We start from the raw sequence: 22,786 nt of genomic DNA, 5'->3' as shown, positions 1-22,786 counted from the left end.
CATATGAAAAAGAAATGCAACCATTCCAATGTAAATCTGCAGAGACACTGTCACATTGTACCATACAAAATGAAATTGCTGGTCAACACAGATCTAGTAAGGTGATGTTAAGTTGCTCAGGGTGATGCTGAGATGACATGAAGTGAACATAATACAAGTGTATGGAGATCACATTCGGATTTCCAGAAAATGGCAAGATTATGTCAGCATAAATCTATAGTAAACAGGATGAACATGCGAGACACTAATTTAATAACAATGAACTAAAATCTGTCACACAACTGCAAGAAAAACATAAGTTTGAAAAACAGGAAATTTGTAGCTTCTAATAGTTTAAAACAATAGTCTCAAAATCATAAGAACTGGAAAAATTTAAACGATATCTATCCCCAGTAGAACACTATCAAAGGAAATAAGAAGTTAATCAGATCTCTGGGTAGGGGGGGAAATAAATCCGTATATTGTACACCTTTTTTTTTTTTATAGACTACAGGGCAATATTGACAATGTGAGGCTAGTTTGGGAAAAGGAAATTAACTAATAAATCTCTCCAGAGGACTGGAAAGATATAATGCTAATCACTATGAATAGTACAAATTCTTCCTCACTGAGAGCATATCAATGGAAAATTATGATTAGATATTTCTGCACACTAGTCTTGCAAAACAAAGCAGACACAAAATTCATAATCAAATCCTGGAGTACCCATGCCCCAAGTTCAAAGACTTTTGGTCTGGTGTCAGGAAATCAAAGTAAGAGTTATTTCAGTAATCTCTAGCCCATAATAACCCTATTATTATGGTGTTAAGGAAGTGTCCTGAATAACTGAAATTAAACAGAGACAGATACTTAGACACCTTGTGAATGAAGACAATAAATTGTTTCACTGCTATGGTTACCAAACCAAATGCCCACTGTATGAACGTGGTTCATAAGGATAAAGGAATGAAGAGAAATGGAATGACTTACTCCCTCTATTAGCGTATTGAGGAAAGATGAAGCAAATGGGACCAACAGCTTAAAAACCAATTAATTGATAGAACTTGTCTAATAATACTATGCATACTGATTGTAACCTATAACCTCTACCTTGTACACATAGCTGTAATCTCTTTGCTTTTACATCTGTGGTCTTCTTTACTACTGTTTAGGTAAGAAACAAGCTTGTACCACCAATAATTCTATTTACCTTTCATTTCAAATATTAGCAGGTAAAATTAAACATCAACAGCAATCTACATTTGGATGATGTTATGATTAAAAGATATTCTAACCTGGCAACTCCTCCACAACTGCAGGTCTCCCTTGTTATAGAACGAGGGCAGTTTTGCCCTGGAAGGCAAGGGACATATGCAAAGGGACTGTATAGGGGGTGCCGACCCCCCAGTATGGAGCAGAGCTCCACAAGAGACATGTAGAGGAAGGAGTGGGGAGGGGCAAGGCATAGACACACCAGAGCTGGAAATAAGTAAGGGGTGGAGGGTATGTAAAGGCTCACAGGGCCTACATCAGCCATTGGACTGGAGTAGATGCTGAGGGGTGGCTTTACAGCCACTCTACAAGCCAAGGTGTGGTTCTTTTCGCCTCCCACACATCGAGCCAGCACACTATCGGGGTACTTGGGTCAAGTGATGGGCAGAAGATGGGCCCAGCTGACGGGCAGAGACAGCAGGCAAGGTGTATGATTGGCATTTTCTAATCTCACATGTTTGTGGGTAGCCTGAGGGTCACATAACCTTTCAGAAGTGATTTTTCATACCCTCTCGGTGGCATTGGGTAGAAGCTTCTGTTCTTAATACCTGCATTTCTTCATTTATCATAACTGCAGGCAACAGCTAAATCCCACCTGGCATTTCAGTTCTGCACTATTCCTCACCAGGTCACTGAGGTGATCTAAAAATATAATAGTCAAGAGAACATCCAACAGAAACACATGCACCACAAGTCCTGTTGCCTGGAAATGGACTAATAGGGATCTTATTAGACTACATTCTTCCTTTACAAGGGGTTCAACAGGCATTGTTTAAACAGGCTATCTGAACTGAAAACACGAAAGCCAATAGCAAAGACTATAAATGTCTTTTCTTTAATAACAGTCATTTCAGGCAATAGTATAATTCTAATCAATCACCCGGAAATAGCTCTGACGAGAGATGCCAATCTTATTAACCAGCTAGCAGAAATGGGATCCAGTGTGTTTATTAGTGCTGTCTGTTCTCTAGTCCCATAAGAGGAAAGAAGCTGTCACAGTCCCATGGTCCCTTCTGAGACCCCTTTTCAATCCCCTAAGTGCACAATTTGAAGTGACAGCCCTGGGCCTACACATCTCTTGGGATGGGACCCTGTGATCCAGCCACGCTCTGAGTCTCCAGGTTACACCTCCCTAGTTACCAACTGGGATACCTAGCAGGTCCAACGGGCTTGACAAGTGCAAGAGATTCTCTTTGGGAACCTCTGAACAATAACAGTCTGCAGTGACACAGAAGCAGCTTCTCTCAAACAAAGTATGATTTATTTTGCCACAAGGTACACAGCACTCAGAGGAATTAATTTAAAATAACAGAGGCCTATGTGCACACGGTCTTACCTACGCTGGGCATAGGTGCACATGACTTAGCCATGGTGTCCCCCTGTTCTCTTGGGGTGCAAGCTACACCATGCTTGCTGCAGACCCCTGACTCTCAGCCAGTCTCTATGTCAGCCTGCAGTAGCTGACAACCCTTTCCCCTCTCCTTCTCTGTCTTCTTCTTCGGCTATCCCTAGATGCAAAGGGGTTCATTGGTGGGTTTTTAAGTGGCTGAGAAGCCCAATTCATGCTCTGTAGGACAATTCTCTCTCTGTAGGACAGATCTTTTAATAGATCAGTATCTTTTGATCTCCCTCTTCTCAGCCTGGGCAAAACAGCCCTGTGGACTCCCTCTTCATGGCTCTAAACATGGCTATTGTGTTTGAATGGCTCCTTGATGAGGCCATTGTTTTACCTTTCCTGCCTGCTTTCTTTAACCACCCCTTTTGCTCTACCTGTGCATTCCAGGAGGGTAAATATCACACAGATACATGAAGGGGCATATGATATTTATAAAAATATACACAAGTTCCTCAGCTGTTTTAAATATCCAATTCCTCAACTGTTGGTGTTAAGGAGGCAGTGGTTTTGTAACCTACCGACTCTTCTGTATGGCTCCTGAAGCTCAAGGAACGTAAAATCCACCCAAGAGCTGTAAACATCAAACTTCGGTAGACCTTACTATGTTCAAACCTGCTGCCCTTAATCTGGGCGTGCTTTCATACTCTGCAAGGGTGCACTGCAATCAGGGCCGGCTCCAGCGTTTTTGCCGCCCCAAGCGGCGGGGGAAAAAAAAAAGCCGCAATGGGCGGCACTTCGGCGGCAGCTCCACCGCCGCCACTTCATTATTCGGCGGCAATTCAGCGGCAGATCCTTCCCTCCAAGAAGGACTGAGGTACCCGCCGCCAAATTGCTGCCGAAGAGCCGTATGTGCCGCCCCTTTCCGTTGGCCGCCCCAAGCACCTGCTTGCTGCGCAGGTGCCCGGAGCCAGCCCTGACTGCAATTCAGCAATGCACTGAACTGGGTACACAGAAGCCTCATCAGAGCTCTTCAAAATTCAGGTCTAAAAATGCTGGAGACAAAATCCTGGGCAAAGCTAAACTTCTGGCCTGAGATGTTGGGCTGCCACAGTGAAGTAAGATGTACAAAAAAGAAAGACTAATCCATATGACAGTCTGCTACAGCCTCCTGAATGCAAAGCCAAACAAATTCAATGCAACAGTTTTTAAAATAGTCCCTGTCATATTAATGCACAGCCAAATGTTTACCCCCTTTTTATACTTCGTACCTGTGTGTATTTGGAAATCTCCTGATCATAGCTAAATAGGAACCTATCTGATTAATTAGGATTTGCTTGCAACGCTTTTCTGGCTGAGAAAAAAAATGCATTACTTACCTACTGCAACTGGAATTCTCCAAATACAGTCCCTCCAAAAATGCACAGTTTTGGGATCACATGCTAGTGCCAAGTAGACCCAGATGGGTTACAAGCATTTCGAATAGTACCGTGCCCACATGCCTTGGTGAGAGTACACAACAGTGCCGAGGCTATGCTGGCTCTACTCCATCTGATCTTATGTGGCAGCACCTCCTGATTTTCAAGGGGAGTTTGGATCCTCAGTGACCTCGGTGCTTTTGCAAATTTTACCCCCAGTTTAAAAGACATGACATGACAGGCGGATGAGACTCAGAGGTGGAGAGGGGAAAAGAAGGGGGGTAACAATAAGAACAGGGTGCTTTAGCACAGAATTAACTCCCTTGCCCTTGTTCTCTTGTACAGAATAAAATTTCTGAAGGAAGGTGGAGAAAGGAGGAAGGCCGTGTGGCTCTGTGGAAATAACCTGGTTTTATTCATCTTAACTATAACCCCAGAGGTCCCTGCTTCTGAAGACTAGCAACCAGTAAACCCTTTTTCTGAAAGAGCAAGGCTGAAAAATAAATCTAACAAAAAACAAACCTGCAAAACCACGTTGCTGAAGTATGGCTATCTGACCTAGACTCACATCTAAGCAAATAATCTGCATGAAACTCCAAGTCGTTGCCTAGTATCAGTAGCAGGAACTGTGAATAGCAAAGCTTCAAAGCCCTGATGGCTCGAGCCTTGAACCTTCTGAACCTGTACTGCCTTAGAGCAGTTTCCAATGCGCTCTATTACCATTTGAAGATTTGGGTAGCCTTAGACTTCCCCCCAGAGGCAATAAAAAGTCAAGATTTATAACAACTGCACAGAGCTTGTCTACATGGTGGGGTGGGGGTGGTGCACTCTCTGGGGGTGTGATTTCTAAAGCGCACTAATGTACCGCACATTAATTGATCCATGTAGACCTTGCTGGTGCTCTTTAACGTAGTGCGGTTTGAAACAGTACTACATTAGAGTGCACTAGCAGGGTGTACATTGGCCAATTAATGTCGAATGCATTCGTGCACTTTAGAAATCACACCCCTGTAGAGTGCATTACCCCACCATGTGGACAAGCCCTTAGTTCTCTCATTACAAAAACAAGGAGCCTAATGTTCACTTACACTAAGGCATCTTTAGTCCACCCTGGGTAAAGAGACAGAACTGGCTTTAGGAGCCAGTGATCAAGGAGGCTGCCCTGGGTACCAACATTTGGGGTCGCCAAATAACCGAACTTGGGGGCACCAAATCCCCAGTATTCTGGGTTTTTTGGTTGATAAGTTTGTTTTTGTGAGAGGGAGGACACCAAAAACATTTTCTGCCCTGGGTGACAAAACACCTAGGACTGACTGTAAAGAGGCCTTAGAGAGGATGTAAATATAATTCATGTAAAGGGGAGTTAGTGTTAATGAGACTTGGCCCTGCAAATCTGTTAACATCCAACTTGTGGAGAATCACAGCTCTGAAGAATCACGAGAGAGGAAAAAACCCACCATAGATATTGAAATGCATGCAAGTCTGAAACCAGCTTTAATAACAATATAGGATGAGAATGAAGAATCATCTTGTCCCGTCTATAGGAAGATAAGGAATTAGAGCCTGAAGTTCACATGCCCACCTTGCTCAAGCGATCATGAAAACATATTCCTCTTTCTAGGAGAGTAAGTGGAAAGAATTCCAGGAGCAGCTGAAAGGATCGACACGTTTACAGAGGACTCTGTTAAGATACCAGTGCCCTGCACTGAAGAGGCAACTGGAGGGTAAACTTGGTTTCACAAGGGGGATGAGTGAGCAGTTATTTTCCCTCCACAGGCAAAAGCAAAGCAGTGGTGAGCTTTCAAAGATGCCCTTCACAAAACTGCATTTAATAAGAGAGCAGAACAACTGAGGAGCCACGCAGGAAATGGAGAGAGACAGCACAGGGACTCAGGCAATTTGATGAGAAGGCTCAAAGAGAGGAGAAAAGGGAACAAGGGGTTTGAAGAGCCGGCACTGCTGCCTCCTTTGACTGGGCCCTGTTAATACAAAGAGTCATTTTAAAGAGCTGCGAAACTACTGGGAATTTTGGGAAAAGATTCTGTTAGGCACAATTCTGTCTGAATTTCAGATTTCCTGATTCTCTTCTCATACATGTCAAAGTAACCAGCACTAAAGAAAAAAGTTATGCTAAATGGATTTTTATAGTAATAAGGATACTGGCATGGAAACACGATCTTTGCTCCTAAGAGTTTATCTACTCCTGCTTCTTATTCCCTACTTATGTAATTACAGACGTCTGTTCGTGGGAGCACAACTGACTGCAGGAGAAATGATTGGGCCTGATTCTCCTCATGTTTAGTTCAGTGGAGTTACTCCTGGGTTTCCATTGACACCATTTATTATTAATAATTATTATTATTAATAATTGTACTATAGTAGTGGCCCAGAGGCCCCAATCAGGATAGTATCAAACTGTTCTAGTGCTGTTTAAACACACAGGCAGATTAGGGTTTTTGACCAGAACGCCTAGTTGCAAAGGGACCCTGGTGCCTCTGGTCAGCACTGCTGACAGGGCCGTTAAAAGGCCAGTCAGTGGCACAGCGGGGCTAAGGCAGAGTCCCCTGGCCCCTGTGCCTAGGAGCCAGAGAGACATGCCGGCTGCTTCCCGGGAGTTGCCCTGAGGTAAGCACGGCCTGGAGTCTGCACCCAAACCCTCTGCCCCAGCCCTGAGCCACCTCACGCACCCCAACCCCCTGCCCCAGGTCAGAACCCCCTCCCGCACCCTAACTCCCTCCTAGAGCCCACATCCCTCATCCGCTCGCACTGCAACTCCCTGTCCCAGCCCTGAGCCCCCTCCTGCACTCCGAACTCCTCAGCCCCAGCCCGGAGCCCCCTTCTGCACCCAAACCCCATCCCAGAGCCCGCACCCCCAGCTGGAGCCCTCACCCCTCCCGCACCCCAACCCCCAGCCTGATGAAAGTGAATGAAGGTGGTCTTGGAAGTGTTGACGTCACTAGGCATCACCCTAGGTAACTTGGGAGGGTGGAAGGCCACTAAGTGTCAATGAAGCCTTCCTGCACTAGGCCTAAGTGAACCAAACTCTATCCTTCCATGTTTAAACTCTAATCAACCTCAAAAGCCAGGTGCAATTGGAATATGTAAGCAACCAGTTATCTGTGTGCAACCCCCTGCTCAAGCAGTAATAATGAGGCCTGCATGTTTCTGGCTGAAGGGAAAAAGGACAAGATAACGGTTTAAAGAAGTTACTAACAAGCTAGGCTTATAGCTGCCAAGAATGACTTAACTATTACCAGGGATGGGAGGGGTAGAGGGAGGAATGGGGGGGGAGAAAGGGAGGGCTAGAGCGGAAAGGGCGGGGGGGGGGGTGAGGCTTAACTGCAAAATGTATAAAAGAAGAAAAACTGTTCCTGTTAATGTGCTTGATTTGAGACTTGCCAGTCTCCTTGCACCGCTTTGGGATCCCAAATAAACTTTGTTTGCTTCTCCCCCTGGTGTGTTTATTGGCGCGAAGCACACCGGGCAACGGACCCGCTGTTGCTTTGCCTCGGGCACTCTGTGCTGGCAACAGTTTTGGCGCCCAACGTGGGGCTCGAGGCTGAAATTTAGCCTTGCCCGGACCCCTCTCGGAGGTCGACAGATTGCGGTGACGACCGACGCCCAGCGCGCACCGGTGACTTTACCAGGGGCCTCGGCGGAGACGTGGTTTGGTCGACCCCGGAGGGCACAACGGTGCAATGCGCTCGAGTAGTGGAGAAGCAGCTGCGGGCGACGGTGGGGAACCGGTCCCATGGATAGGGCGACGGTGCAGAACCGGACCCTTGGATAAGGTAGGAAAAGTCCAGTGGGGACTTTATCTGTCTTGACCTGGGGACGCCCAGTGTCTACCTGTTATGACCTGGGGACGCCCAGTGTCTCCCTATGGGGCAGGGACAGAGTATGGCAGGCAGGGCAAGGTGTACACCCTTGGAATGCATTCTGGTGAACTGGAAAGTGTTTGGATCGGATCCGTTGGTTAAAAGTAAACTGAAAAGGTTCTGTACAGTAGACTGGCCTCAATATCAGCTAGAGGACCAGGAAAGGTGGCCACCGGAAGGATCACTTAATTATAACACGATCCTTCAATTACTTCTGTTTTGTCAGCAAACGGGTAAATGGAATGAACATATGTATGTACAGTTGTTTATGTTGTTAAGAGATAGGTTAGATATTTTGCAAAAGTGTAATTTGACTCCGACAGGTTCGGTAGTAACTATTGTTAGTCCCCAGAACCCCCCCACAGCTGTAATGGCAGGTCCGGTGTCCCCTTCGGCTATCACACCCCCCCATATAAAGACAAGGTGTCTCAGGTCCCAGAGATTGCCCCCTCGGTGGAATTTTATCCGTTGATCACTGAGACTATGGTGTCCAGACATGGCTCAGATAGGAATCAGGCCACTACTATGCAGGTTTACACTCATGTGCCTTTTAATCCAGTGGACCTAGCAGCCTTTAAGGCACAGGCAGGGGAATTCTCTACGAACCCAAGCAAGTCTATCTCGGTCTTTGAAGGGTGCCTGGCTAGCTGTAAGCCTGACTGGGATGATTGTAATGTCCTTATGCGAACCCTGCTGTCTGAGGTGGAGCGTAATCAGGTTGTGTCTAAAGAAAAGGAAAAGAGGCAGGCGAAAATGATGGTCACAGCAGTACAGGCCGGTGGCAGGGGAAAATTCCAGGAAGGTGGAAGGGGCCGGGGAATGAAAGGACATGGGCGTGGGCGCCCTGGCTCACAGGAAAGGCGTCTGGGTCGCAACCAGTGTGCCAGATGCCGGAAGGGGGGACATTGGAAAAATGAGTGCCCCAAAAGGGAAGGTACCCCTATGATGGCAGCGGAGGATCAAGAATAGGAGTGTCAGGGGAGACGGACTATCCTGCCCCTGGAATCCCGAGTAAACATGAGGGTGGGAGACTTGGACATCAACTTTTTAATAGACTCTGGAGCTGCACGAACCGCCGTAAATCAACCCCTTGAGCTGCCTGTGTCAGAGTCCCTCAGTGTGGTGGGTGCCACAGGGAAAGGAACCAAATGCCCAGTATATGCCCCAGCGGAATGTGCTTTGGGAAACAGAACTCTATCTCACAAACTGGTTTACCTCCCTAATTGTCCAACACTTCTACTGGGACGGGACCTGCTTTGTCGCTTAGGTGCCACCCTGCATTTCACCCAAGATGAAATAACCCTCACCTTACCCCAAGAGAATACCTGGATAATGACCCTTGCAACTGAGCCCTCAGCCATGCAAGCCACAGAGTGGAGCCAGTGGGATGACAAAAGGAGGGTTAAAAAGCAGCTTTGTTGGACAGTGTTGGCCCAGGAATTTAAAAATTCCCCCACCCCTTTCGGCCAGGCCCTGGCCAGAAACTTGGAGAAGTGGGACAATGAGGACAGGGTCCTCCTCCTGCAATATGTGGATGACTTGTTAATTGCTGCTGTGGGTCTCATCCCTTGCCTTAAAGCCACTGTGAGCCTCCTGAACTTTGTTGGACTCCTCAAAAGTGGGTGTGCTCGTCCTGGTTTGTTGCTCCAAAGCTCTGTATAGAAGTTATTTTACTGAAAGGGTGTATAATGGCAATGTGTATGTGTTCATTGTTGGAAAAAGGTGTATAAGTGAAGAGTGGAAGTTTCCTTTGTAAGTTAAAAGAAGCCAAGAAGGAGAGAAGGAAAAAGAACAAAACGAGTTAACTGAGGGAAAAAATACAGCTAGCAAGCTCAGTCCAAAGATAAGATGCTGGCACCATCCAAGGACACTACCCAAAGCTAAGACTTGGCCGACAGCCAAGAAAAGGGGGGGCCTGAAAGGGCCCAAGCAACTATGAGATCTGCAAAACACTGTCAGGCATTAATGAAATGTGTTAGGTTTCTTTTCTCACAGATAAAAGAAGTGCTACCCAAAGACCCTAGCAGCCCTGCCATTCATTGAAACAAGGAGACTGAGTCTACGTAAAGTCCATCAACGAAAAACTGCTTTGGCTCCACACTGGAAAGGCCCTTTCCAAGTCCTGTTCACCACCAACACCGCTGTGAAGTACCAAGGACTGCCCATCTGGACCCAGGCTTCTCACTGTAAAAAGACCCCTCCACCTCGGGAGGACTCTCAGACTGATGATAAGCCTATTTAAAGACAGGGTGATGTGCTAGTAACCTCTCCCCTGCATGATGCTGAACCACACTGTTTCAGGAAAAGAGAAGAAGGAACACTTGCTTCATTGAAACCACAAAGTCCAGGAATTCCTGACTACAAAAGACATTAAGAACTGACCCTGGTGAAGAAACAAAGAATTATATGCTGGCAGGGAGGCTCTTACACCCCTGGCCTCCCAGGTACAGGCTGAATGTCTAGTCTGCCAAAAGAACAACCCTCGACCAGGAGTGTCAGTGCCACCAGCCACTCTGGAACCTACTCCAGGCCTGGGGCTGGTTTGGCAAATAGACTTTACTAAGTTCCCCCTGACCCAAGGATTCAAATACCTTTTCGTTTTGGTGGCTCGATTCAGCGAATGGCCTGATGCCTTACCCCTTGTTTTGCTCCGCATTCGCGCTCTCCCAAAGGGCAGGTTAGGGCTCAGTCCCTTCGAGATTATGTTTGGAAGGGCATGGCCTATGAATGGTACACCGGTTCTGGCAGGGGAGTGGGAAATGGGGTGTGGCTTTTTATCTCAGTACATGTGCTCTCTGTCTGCTGTTCTCTGTTCTCTCCACAGGTATACCAGAAATTTGCAGCCTCTCCTGCTGGATGCCCCTGTCCATTCCTTGCAGCCAGGCAATTCCGTTTTCGTTCGGACCTGGAAGGACAAGCCTCTCCAAGAGAAGTGGAAGGGACCCCACACCGTCCTGCTGGTCTCCCACACAGCAGCAAAGGTCAAGGGACACAAGAACTGGATTCAATCACTCCCGTCTGAAGGCAGTGCCCGCTCCTGAACGGTGGACCGTCCAGCCTACGGAAAAAGACTACCAGCGACGACCTGAGACTTAAACTGTTATTCAAAAGACAATAAGGCCTGCTGGGAATGCCCTGTGGTCTCTTTGGACAGTCGCAGCACACTCCCCGTGAAAACTCTAAGCGTTGGTTGTGTTTACTCTCACAGGGCCGGCCTAACCTGGTGGCCTGGTCCTTTTGTTTTTAATCTGCCTACTACTGGTAATTGATATTTTGTGGGTATTTGGGGAATTGTAATTGTTAGGCCCTAGGGTCACCTGCCCAGCATGAGTTCAGGTCCAGGGTCTGCCACAGTGGTACTCTTTGCCATAGGGACACTCCTTTCGTTACCTCCCGTTTCCCCCAAGGCACATGTGGGATGGAAAGGGATCCCTACTAACTTGGAAACAAACACATATGAGTCCTTGAAGGTTTGCTTTGCCCAAGAGTTTAACCTCTCTAACTGCTGAGTATGTTCCCAAATCCTGCACCACGCAGCAGGGTTACCCTGGAGGGTGGTCCCCCAAAATTGGTCAAATATCTGTTGGGGATGGTTCAGTAGGGGAAGAAATACCTTGGGTACCCCCTTGTCACAAAACTGTACCATTGAATCCCAGTATGCATTAAGGGACAACCCCTGGCGGCCACAGGCAGCGTAAATCTTTGTATGCCACCTCAGAGCCCATTAAGGAAGGAGACAGGTTGGGTATGATCCTCCTCCCATCCTATGGGGTGGAACGGCTAACCCAATTTTATCATAGACTCTCTGTGTTTCTCACCACATTCGCCAATGAAACCTTGGCCATAGAGAAGAGCCTTAACTCAGAGCTATACCAGCTCCGGTTGCTGTCCCTGCAAAACAGACAGGCCTTATATGATGTTTTAGCCTCCAGGGCGGGGTGTGTGCCCTTATTGGGAATGAATGTTGTACTTATGTCCCGGAAAACTCACAGGACATTAACAAGCACATCCTGTCGGCCAAACAGGCTTTCAAGCAGTGGAAGGCCCAGGAAAGGAAACCCACAGTTTTCAATTCCCTTTGAAGTTGGTTGCCCAACCTAGGAGGACTGGGGGGTGGCCTTGTGCGTCTCCTCCTCACCGGTGTGGTATTGTGCCTGGTCACCCTCCTCCTAATTGCTTGTTTTAAAATGCTCCTCCATAAGCTTTGTGCCCCCCGTTCCTCAAAAATCCCGGCATATCCTCTCATTGAAAACCCCAGCTTCATAGCACTTAATCATATCTTGTCCACAGAATATGAGAAAACTCAGCCAAAAGCTTGTTGAGTATTCTCAAAGGAGGGAGTTGTTGACGTCACTAGGCATCACCCTAGGTAACTTGGGAGGGTGGAAGGCCACTAAGTGTCAATGAAGCCTTCCTGCACTAGGCCTAAGTGAACCAAACTCTATCCTTCCATGTTTAAACTCTAATCAACCTCAAAAGCCAGGTGCAATTGGAATATGTAAGCAACCAGTTATCTGTGTGCAACCCCCTGCTCAAGCAGTAATAATGAGGCCTGCATGTTTCTGGCTGAAGGGAAAAAGGACAAGATAACGGTTTAAAGAAGTTACTAACAAGCTAGGCTTATAGCTGCCAAGAATGACTTAACTATTACCAGGGATGGGAGGGGTAGAGGGAGGAATGGGGGGGAGAAAGGGAGGGCTAGAGCGGAAAGGGCGGGGGGGGGGGTGAGGCTTAACTGCAAAATGTATAAAAGAAGAAAAACTGTTCCTGTTAATGTGCTTGATTTGAGACTTGCCAGTCTCCTTGCACCGCTTTGGGATCCCAAATAAACTTTGTTTGCTTCTCCCCCTGGTGTGTTTATTGGCGCGAAGCACACCGGGCAACGGACCCGCTGTTGCTTTGCCTCGGGCACTCTGTGCTGGCAACAGAAGGGAGAATTATCATAATGAAGATAAGATAACATGGTTATACAGGTTAGCTACTCACAGCTTGATGGTTTCAAGTCATCTGAAATCTTTTAAAATACATACATATATAAAATGAGCTATACTTGGCTGCCACACTAGCTATCATTGTTTTCCGTAGCAATCATAGCAGAAGTGGGTCTTGAGGAGTTGAAGGTAGAGGCCTAACAAATGAATTCAGGAAGGATAGTACCTGTAGAAGGAGCAGTGTGAAGAAACCATGGAGACGTTTGTGTGAGAAGCAGACAAATAGTGGTTGCAGGCCGGTGAGTGAGAAAAGATTTCGGATGCATCAGCAGGAGCAGGTGGACTCAGACAAAAATATTTTTGTGGAGAGAATATTCATGAAGAGAGATGAAGATCAACAGGCAGGATTGTTTCTGGCCCTGATTCAGGAAAGTTTTAAGTAAGTGCTTCTAAACAGAAATTTAATTCCCTTTAATGCCAATTTTCAGAGTAGCAGCCGTGTTAGTCTGTATCCGTAAAAAGAACAGGAGTACTTATTTGTTAGTCTCTAAGGTGCCACAAGTACTCCTGTTCTTTTTAATGCCAATGGAGCTTAAACACATATTGCATTTGTTTGCTGAACCAGGCCTCTAAGCAAAATGATTTTTTTTTAAGTTTTCCAAAAGATGTCAATGGGTCTTTGCACCATTTTCTGATCCCATTGCACCAATGTCAATACTAACTCTGTTCAGTTACATCGGTGTAAATCCAGGGGAATTGAGATCAGAACCTAACTGGTTAGATTTATCTTTCTGAATTTGCATGTATATGTCTGTACTGTCAAACCTGCATTATTTCAAAACGGACAGAAATTGAATATTATTTAGTCATCATATTCACAAAATAGATGCGATACCAGGTAAAATTACTTCTATGGGAGATGAGTGTCCTGAACGTTATTCAGATGGTCACTGACGAGATTGCAATGTGGTTTTGCAGCAGAGCTGCATTAAATCATCAAATATTCTGCACAGCAGAGTTAATGGAGGGGCGGGAGGAGATATAGTCGATTCCTCTCTTTTCCCTCTTGCCTCCCCCCAAACATTGGGTCTGGTGGTTACTCTGATCCCTGGAGTTTGATGCATGTTTGATTCACAGACTGCAACATGTCTGCACCAGATGGCCCTGAGTTAATGAACACAAACTCATCACTTTTACTCACCAGGGAAATGTGCAGCTCCATCTGATTTGTACTCGACAACTAAAAATATTTTAGTATTTTTTTGTGAGCATTTTAGTTACAAAATGGCACTTGAGGAAAGCATTAAAAGAACACAGTCTACCCGACAAATGTACTTCAACAAATTAAGAACAGTGCCTCAGAGCTTCTCTCACCTCTTCTCAGAGCTAAAGTTAACACCTTATCAAACCTTAGATTATGAAGCCAGTGTATAAACAGAAGTTCAAAACCTGGGGCCTGCTAATGCTTCCACTGAGCCAGTGGCAGAACTTCTATTGACTTTCATGTTAGCAGGATTGAGCTCCTAGTTAGTTATTATTACAGCGGGAAGGTTCAGGAAAACTCAACTTCTAAACATATATGGGCCAGATCCTCAGCTGGTGTACAACGGTGTAAATCCACTGAAATAATTGGACCTATGCTTATTTATGGCAGCTAAGATTCTGCCCCATATAGGTGTACGTATTTGGTTAAAGCGTCATAAGGTTTAATTATGGGAGGATGAACAACCGAATTTTACCAAACCACGATATATAGAATTTTATTCTCCAGGAATAAACCAGAAGGATTAGCTAAAACTAAATGTGACGTTGCACTCCATATGTTTTATGGAAATTTGTTTATAAGTGTGAATATGATGTAACTGGAACATGCTTTATGCAAAATGTCTCTTGTAAGGTATCATTTCAGAGCTTATAATCTACTGAGTGGGTTCATCCTATTTGTATGTGGTGCATTCTTGTATCTAAAATTAGAAATATGAAGCATATCTCTGAGGTCCTACTGCTGGACCAGGTGCTTTTCCATTTAGAAGGAAGGGTGGGAACCCAGAGAGACAAAAGATTCCTGCCTTGTGCCAAAGATATAAAAAGGGGGTAGAACAGAACAAAGGATGTCCCGGTCATGAGAAGGCCCCTGCTTTTCACCTAAGATTCCTGCTGGAACTAACAAGGACTGTACCGGGGAAAGGATTGGGCCCAGACTAGGAAGGAGTCTAGTCTGTTAAAGAAGCTTATTGGAACATCTCTGAGGGTGAGATTTACCTGTAACACTGGTCTACAATTTTTGAGAAGTTGTCTGCTTCAGAGATAAAATGTGCTATTTATTATGTATTTTGATGTGCTGAATTCAAATATGACAATTAAAACAACTGATTGGCTACTGTTTCTAAGATATTTAAGTTTTTACATTTTATGTCTATGTATATTGTGTAGATAGTAGAGTTTTAATCATAAATGGTAAACCTAGGTCTTTTCATGTGTTTATGGTTGCTTTACATGATAATATTTCACCTGTCCTGTTTATGTAACACTTTACAAATCAGCAAAAGGGTTATATAAATAAAATTTATTATGAAACAAAAGGCAAAAAACTATTATGTACATAGTTTAGTCCTATTCAGTGTCTACTCGGCGCTTCTCGGCTTGTCTCTTGTATTCATTAAATAGAGCATCTCTTGTCACTGTCCAGCAATAGTCTGCAAGCATTGATGGGCTCCATTTGCCCTGATAGCGTTTCTCCATTGTTGCAATGTCCTGGTGAAATCGCTTGCCGTGCTCGTCGCTCACTGCTCCGCAGTTTGGTGGGAAAAAATCTAGATGAGAGTGCAAAAAATGTATCTTTAGTGACATGTTGCAACCAAGGCTTTTGTATGCCTTGAGGAGGTTTTCCACCAACAACCTGTAGTTGTCTGCCTTGTTGTTTCCGAGAAAATTTATTGCCACTAACTGGAAGGCTTTCCATGCCGTCTTTTCCTTGCCACGCAGTGCATGATCAAAGAAGTTCACGAATCTGAGGACCAACAAAGACACCTTCCTTTATCTTAGCTTCACTTAACCTTGGAAATTTTCCACGGAGGTACTTGAAAGCTGCTTGTGTTTTGTCAATGGCCTTGACAAAGTTCTTCATCAGACCCAGCTTGATGTGTAAGGATGGTAACAAAATCTTCCTTGATTCAACAAGTGGTGAATGCTGAACACTTTTCCTCCCAGGCTCCAATGACTGTCAGACTGGCCAATCTTTCTTGATGTAGTGGGAATCTCTTGCACGACTATCCCATTCGCAGAGAAAACAGCAGTACTTTGTGTATCCAGTCTGCAGACCAAGCAAGAGAGCAACAACCTTCAAATCGCCACAAAGCTGCCACTGATGTTGGTCATAGTTTATGCACCTCAAAAATTGTTTCATGTTGTCATAGGTTTCCTTCATATGGACTGCATGACCAACTGGAATTGATGGCAAAACATTGCCATTATGCAGTAAAACAGCTTTAAGACTCGTCTTCGATGAATCAATGAACAGTCTCCACTCATCTGGATCGTGAACGATGTTGAGGGCTGCCATCACACCATCGATGTTGTTGCAGGCTACAAGATCACCTCCAAGGAAGAAGAATGGGACAAGATCCTTTTGACTGTCACGGAACAAGGAAACCCTAACATCACCTGCCAGGAGATTCCACTGCTGTAGTCTGGAGCTCAACAGCTCTGCCTTACTCTTGGGTAGTTCCAAATCCCTGACAAGGTCATTCAGTTCACCTTGTGTTATGAGGTGTGGTTCAGAGGAGGAGGATGGGAGAAAATGTGGGTCCTATGATATTGACGGTTCAGGACCAGAAGCTTCATCCTCTTCCTCGTCTGACTCAAGTGAGAATGATTCTGGTGCATCAGGAACCGGCCGTCCTTCTCCGTGGGGTACTGGGCGTATAGCTGATGGAATGTTTGGATAATGCACAGTCCACTTTTTCTTCTTTGACACACCTTTCCCAACTGGAGGCACCATGCAGAAGTAACAATTGCTGGTATGATCTGTTGGCTCTCTCCAAATCATTGGCACTGCAAAAGGCATAGATTTCCTTTTCCTGTTCAACCACTGGCAAAGATTTGTTGTAGAAGTGCTGCAGCATATGTGTGGGGCCCACCTCTTGTCCTGATCTCCAATTTTGCAGCCAAAATAAAGGTGATAGGCTTTCTTAACCATAGTGGTTATACTGCGCTTTTGTGATGCAAAAGTCACTTCACCACAAACACAGCAGAAGTTATCTGCATTGTTCACACAAGTACGAGGCATCTCTGCTCACTTTGGCTAAACAGAAATGTGTCCCTTTGCAAAATCAAACACTGACAAATAAGAGAGCACGACACTGTATGATTTCTAGAGCTGATATAGGGCAATTTGTTCAGCAGAGTGATGTAAGCTTCGTTATTATTGCATCATCCATGACTTCTAGGAATAACATGATGCAATTCATATCATGTATGACGCAATACCAGCTTCAGATTGCATCATTCATTGTTTTGCCTAAAAAGCAAGTACTGTCCAAACCCAGTCATAGATTTATTCATAGATCCAGTCGAAGATGTATTTTAGTCATTTCTGGTTTAAATTGAGATCCCTTCCCTTTACAACTCACTTATCCTCTGCCATTCCCAAGTCAAGGGTTGTATATACTGACCCAATAGCATATCTTGAAAACTAGAGCCAATCAACAATTTTAAGCATCATTTTCGTTCTCAGTGACCCAGAATTAGTAAAGTTTGACTACATTTATTTCAGAAGCATTTTGGCTGTAGAGCAGTGTAATCAGTTTCTTAATGTATTAGCATGTTTTGCAATGACATGCAATGACTTGCATGTTTTGTTTTATTTTGCTTGATAACTTACTTTATTCTGTCTGTTATTACTTGGAACCACTTAAATCCTACTTTGTATACTTAACAAAATCACTTTTGTTTATTGATAAACCCAGAGTAAGTGATTAATACCTGAGGGAGCAAACAGCTGTGACTATCTCTCTACCAGTGTTATAGAGGGTGGACAATTTATGAGTTTACCCTGTATAAGCTTTATACAGAGTAAAATGGATTTATTTGGGGTTTGGATCCCATTGGGAACTGGGTGTTGGAAACAGGTGACCTTCTGAGCATTTTTTGGTTAAAGTCTGCAGCTTTGGGGGCGTAGACAGACTTAGGTCTGTGTTGCAGCAGGCTAGTGTGTCTGGCTCAGCAAGGCAGAGTTCTGGAGTCCCAAGCTGGCAGGCAAAACGGGCTAAGAGGTAAATTCAGCACATCCAGTCCCAAGGGGGTCTCTCTGACCGAACCCGTCACACTAAAACTGCCAAATCACAACCCAAAAGTGACTTAATTGCTCAGCAGAACAGCTCCTTGGAGGCAGAGAGGACAAAAAATCTGGGGATCTGGGAAGAGGATTCTGAAAATACGGCATGACCCATGTCCTCAGAATTTAGTGAAACCTTGCTTTCACTGTTCTCAGAATGCTGTGCGGGTGGGCTAAAAAACAAAAACAAATTTAATACTGGCCTTTGCATGCAACTTCCTGATTACTCAAAAAGACTACCCATGCTTGAGTGTGATGCACAGTACACCATCATGACACTCCGCTCTAAAGCAGCTGTACACAGTGAGCTGGAAACATACAAGACAGATCACGTATTAGGGTAAATGCTCAATACAACTAGATGCTCCGTTCATGGTAATGGTTAATGGAAATTTTTGCTGTAACTTCTCAAGTATTGAAATGAAGTTTTGAACCAGGGTTCCAAGATCACAGTGAAGAAAACAGATCAAAAATATCACAAAAGGAAGTAACACAGCTAAATACAACTTTCCATCAGACTTAAGAGGCGGCCCCAGCAAAGGCAGGTCATATAGAACTAACTCCCAAATGACACTGATATAGTAGATAAATCAGAGCTGGGCGTCTGGGTCTTGCTGCTGCCAAAGTCAAACCAGCAACTGGCCCCTGCCAAACCAATATATTGTGGGTAGAACACATTTTAAATTACCTCTATCAGCCAGAGACAGTGCCAGAGGAGCATTATTATAAAATGACTTACTTCATTTGGGAATATTGGTATGGAAGGTATGTGCAGAAAACATGCTGCTTAACTTCATTTCTAGAAGGGTCCATTTACTTCTGAAATTATGCTGCTATTGTTGATCCTGCCAACTATCTCTGCACACTGTTAGCATACACACACACACACACACACACACACACACATTAGGCATAGTACATATCAAATTAATAGGTATTATGGGCACAGAATTAATACTCTCTCTCTCTCTCTCTCTCTCTCTCTGTATATATATATATATATATATATATATAAAATGTGTTGGAAAGTAATGCTAACGGAATGGTATTATGCTTTTCCCACAATGCTTTTTACTCATGTCAAGATATACTCAAGTCAGCTTTGGCACTGGAAAATACGAAATGTGTCAAAAGACAATCTGCCCTGGTACAAGCTTGGTACCTTCACTGGCTGATCATACTTGGAACAAAACAAGAGCTAAGAAAAGGTACATGACTGGTATGAACTGGTGGGTTAGAACGCAGTGACATATAGAAAGCCCTATAACTTGTAAACAGGTTTAGTACATACAGAGGTGGTTCAGAATGCATATTTCGAAGCACATCTTCTATGTAAGGTGAACTGGTGCTGAGAGAATCGCTTCCCGAGAAGATTGGTTTGGTATTAACTCTTTCCTTTTGCTATTGTACTACTTTGTCTTTAGACAATAAAGTGGCTAAGCTTGGTTATTTGATCTCTTGAACATTTTTAATATTGAACAGCAAGTGTAGTCAAAATCAATTGGCTCTACTTTTAGCAATAACATGTTTCAGAATTACAATACAGATATTAATTTTGCGTCAAGTGAGTGTTGATATAGAAACTCTAGATACAAAAACCATTGTGTAGAGTGGCCTATTCCAATTACAGAGCTAGTATAAAAGCGACAGCAGAGCTGTTGAACCTTGATACACCAATGCTGTCCTCTAGAGAATGGATGGGGAAAATTAACCTGAGAGAGAAGTGGATTGGAGAACTGCATCTTGCTCCTGCAGGGGACAGGTTCATCTGATCTAACTGCTATGATATCAGTAATTATTCTCTGTTTCCTATGCTTTATACAGTCTGCAATTCTTTCTTTTTCCATGGCTCTTCACTTTCCTGTACATATGCTAAATAAGTTGGAATACACAAAAATATTTTAATGGAAATTTATTTCAGTTAATAGTGCATGTACAGAAGGAAAGAGCTCAAACACTTTGTCGGTTTATTATATTTCTACTATATTGCAAAACATATTTTACATATATGTGCCTCGCTTTTTATTAAACAAATACCTGAAAGCCTTGAAGGTTTTATGTTAATTCTCCCAAGCTAGCCAGATTTGGGAGAGGATCGGTTCTTACACAGGAGACTTCCAAGGAATACTTAAGTGCTGCAGGAAGGGGTGTTGTTGATTCAGTAGATGGCAAGCTTCCTTAAGACTCAGCACGAAACCCATATACTAGTGGGATACGAGGGGGGAACTATGGTGCTGGTGGTGCAGTATTAGATCCCATGGCACTGGACAAATACCTCAGGTAACTGAATTCCCCCAGTAGTTTCAACTGGATACGGTATTGGTCTTCACTAAATGATTATGTAATATTACTATGTGCTATCAAACAGCTGTTGGGTTTCACCTCAGAGATGACTGCAGCTCAGTAATGAGTGAAGTGATTCTTATATGTAGTTGTCATACTGTAAAGCATTTAAAATCCTTCAGGATGAAACACACTAACATTTTGTTAATGAATACATTATTATTAATCGTGACAGAGACAAGGTAGGTGAGGTAATATCTTTTATTGGACCAATATGATATTACCTCACCTGCCTTATCTCTCTCATATCCTGCGGCCAACATGGCTACAACAACACTACAAACAACTATTATTAATCATGTTCATTACGGTAGTGCCTAACGAACAAACACAAATGGGGCCCCATTGTGCTGGATGCTGTACAAATGCAGAGCAGTGGACAGTCCCTGCCCCCCAAAAATGTATAATCTAAATAGCCTAGACTGTCACAGGGTGGGGAACGGGACAGAACATGCAAGCACGGTGTACAATGTGATGGCAGCAAACGTCATGTTAATGCCACACATTTTGGGGGGGGGGAATTACTGAGGAGGGGATCAACTAAATGGAAAGAAAAGGTATGGGGAGGGGCAGGATGACAGGGCAAGTGTTGAGTGAAGCTGACATAAAGAGACTGTGAGGGAGGGGGAGCAAGCAGCCAGTCTGCACAGGGCACAGGAAGTCCAGTCAAAACTGTAGAAGGTTCTCGGAATGTCTGAAGGTGACAACTTTGGCTGCTTCCGCAGCTGTTGCTCCTTCCAGCTGGAGTCTCTGTCTGCCTGTCTCCTCTTTGCAGTTTCCCCCCAAGACCACTTGGTGGGATTGAGGGTGGGATGGGATGGGGTGTGCTCCCCACACTGGCCCTGAGAGAGCTGAATTAGGCCAGGTGGGCCCAATCAGCCAATTAAGCTGCAAACAGGGGAGACATGCTTTTAAACTTTTGAACCTCATTGTAAGATTGTATTGTGTTAGCAAGCAGCTTTGCAACAAACTATGCCATTAACTCACATGGAAATATTTTGGACAGTCTCAATTGCATCTATTATGCAAGTACTGTATAATATATAGACACTGTAAGGAACATTCGAGAAAGGATGGTCTTCTGGTTAACCCAATAAGACTTAAGAGATCTGGGTTCATTTCCTAGTTCTGCCACAGATTTACTGACTTGGACAACTCATTTAGGGCTATATTCACAAAGGGACTTAGGCACTGGCACAAGAGAGTCCTGTTTTCGGCTGTTCTGGAGAATTATGGTAATACAAATAGAGAATACCAAAAAAAAAAAAAAAAAAGAGGAGAGAGAGAGAGAGAGATCTGTTTAAACAATGAATGTTGGAAAAAGTTTTTAATCTTATGAAGATACCCTGGCTTGTCCTGCTCTCAGGACACTGCTGCTTGATTCATTGCTTCACCTCGTATCTGACATGCTCTGACTCCCATATTCCATCAGACTGCTAATCTAGTTGGAGAAGTAGAAGCACAATGGCAGCTTGCCATGAGAGACCGCTCAGATAATTTACAATTAAGGAGATGGTAAAAGAGGAACTTGTAAAAATGGTTTTGGAACTCAGACCCACACTTTTATACTTTCAGTGACAAGGTTCTCCGTGTGATGTAAAAGGCCAGAAAATTACTTTTATTAAAAAAAAATGAATACAGATTATTACTCGGTTAGTCAGAGTTTATACACAGGTTCAATATTTCGTAGTGAACAGTTCTAAAATTAACCATGTAACCTTCTTAAGTTCATAGATTCCAAGGCCAGAAAGGACAATTGTGACCATATAGTCTGACCTCCTGTATAACACAAGCCACAGAATTTCCCCGAAATAATTCCCATATCAATGTTCCAAAACGCCATTGTAGCTCTTGATGAAGATTACTAAATAAAACAAATTTGGGGTTTATAGACCAATCTAATAAGATCATATCAGATAAGATATTAAAATAATAAAAATAAAAAATGTTATGAGACTTCTATAGATATGAAAACTTCTCATCTTTTAAATGTGTATATCCAAGATTACTTGTCTGATTAACTTCAAACTTTGAAAGGAAAATTCAACTGTAGCCATATAACACAGAGAACACAAGCAATTTTGGTTGGAAATCTGCTTTGTTTAAAGCCGTTAAAGGGAGGTGGGGTCAAAAAAGAACTTAAAATGGAAAACTAGTTACAACCTTCACTATGCAGTCATTCCTATTTATACATAAACCTAACATTTGAAAAGCTATAAAACACTGGAGCTACAATCTAATAATGCCACCAACATGCCCTCATTCCAGAAACCTTGGAATGCAGACCCATTTAAGCA

At 44.0% G+C, this 22,786-nt stretch overlaps 1 protein-coding gene and 1 long non-coding RNA gene across 5 annotated transcripts in view; one reads left to right on the top strand and one right to left on the bottom strand.

Moving 5' to 3' along the window:
* MSRA (methionine sulfoxide reductase A) overlaps positions 1-22,786 on the bottom strand; it is a 425,721-nt gene that overhangs the window by 84,143 nt on the left and 318,792 nt on the right. The gene's annotated exons all lie outside the window — the stretch shown is intronic.
* LOC135982142 (uncharacterized) lies at positions 6,940-12,725 on the top strand. Its single transcript, XR_010599331.1, has 2 exons — positions 6,940-7,793; positions 10,705-12,725. It is a non-coding gene; the product is annotated as an uncharacterized LOC135982142 (long non-coding RNA).

Source organism: Chrysemys picta, chromosome 3 (assembly GCF_011386835.1).
Source record: "Chrysemys picta bellii isolate R12L10 chromosome 3, ASM1138683v2, whole genome shotgun sequence".
NCBI classification, from domain to species: Eukaryota; Metazoa; Chordata; order Testudines; family Emydidae; genus Chrysemys; species Chrysemys picta.
This window is presented reverse-complemented; position numbering and strand designations above follow the sequence as displayed.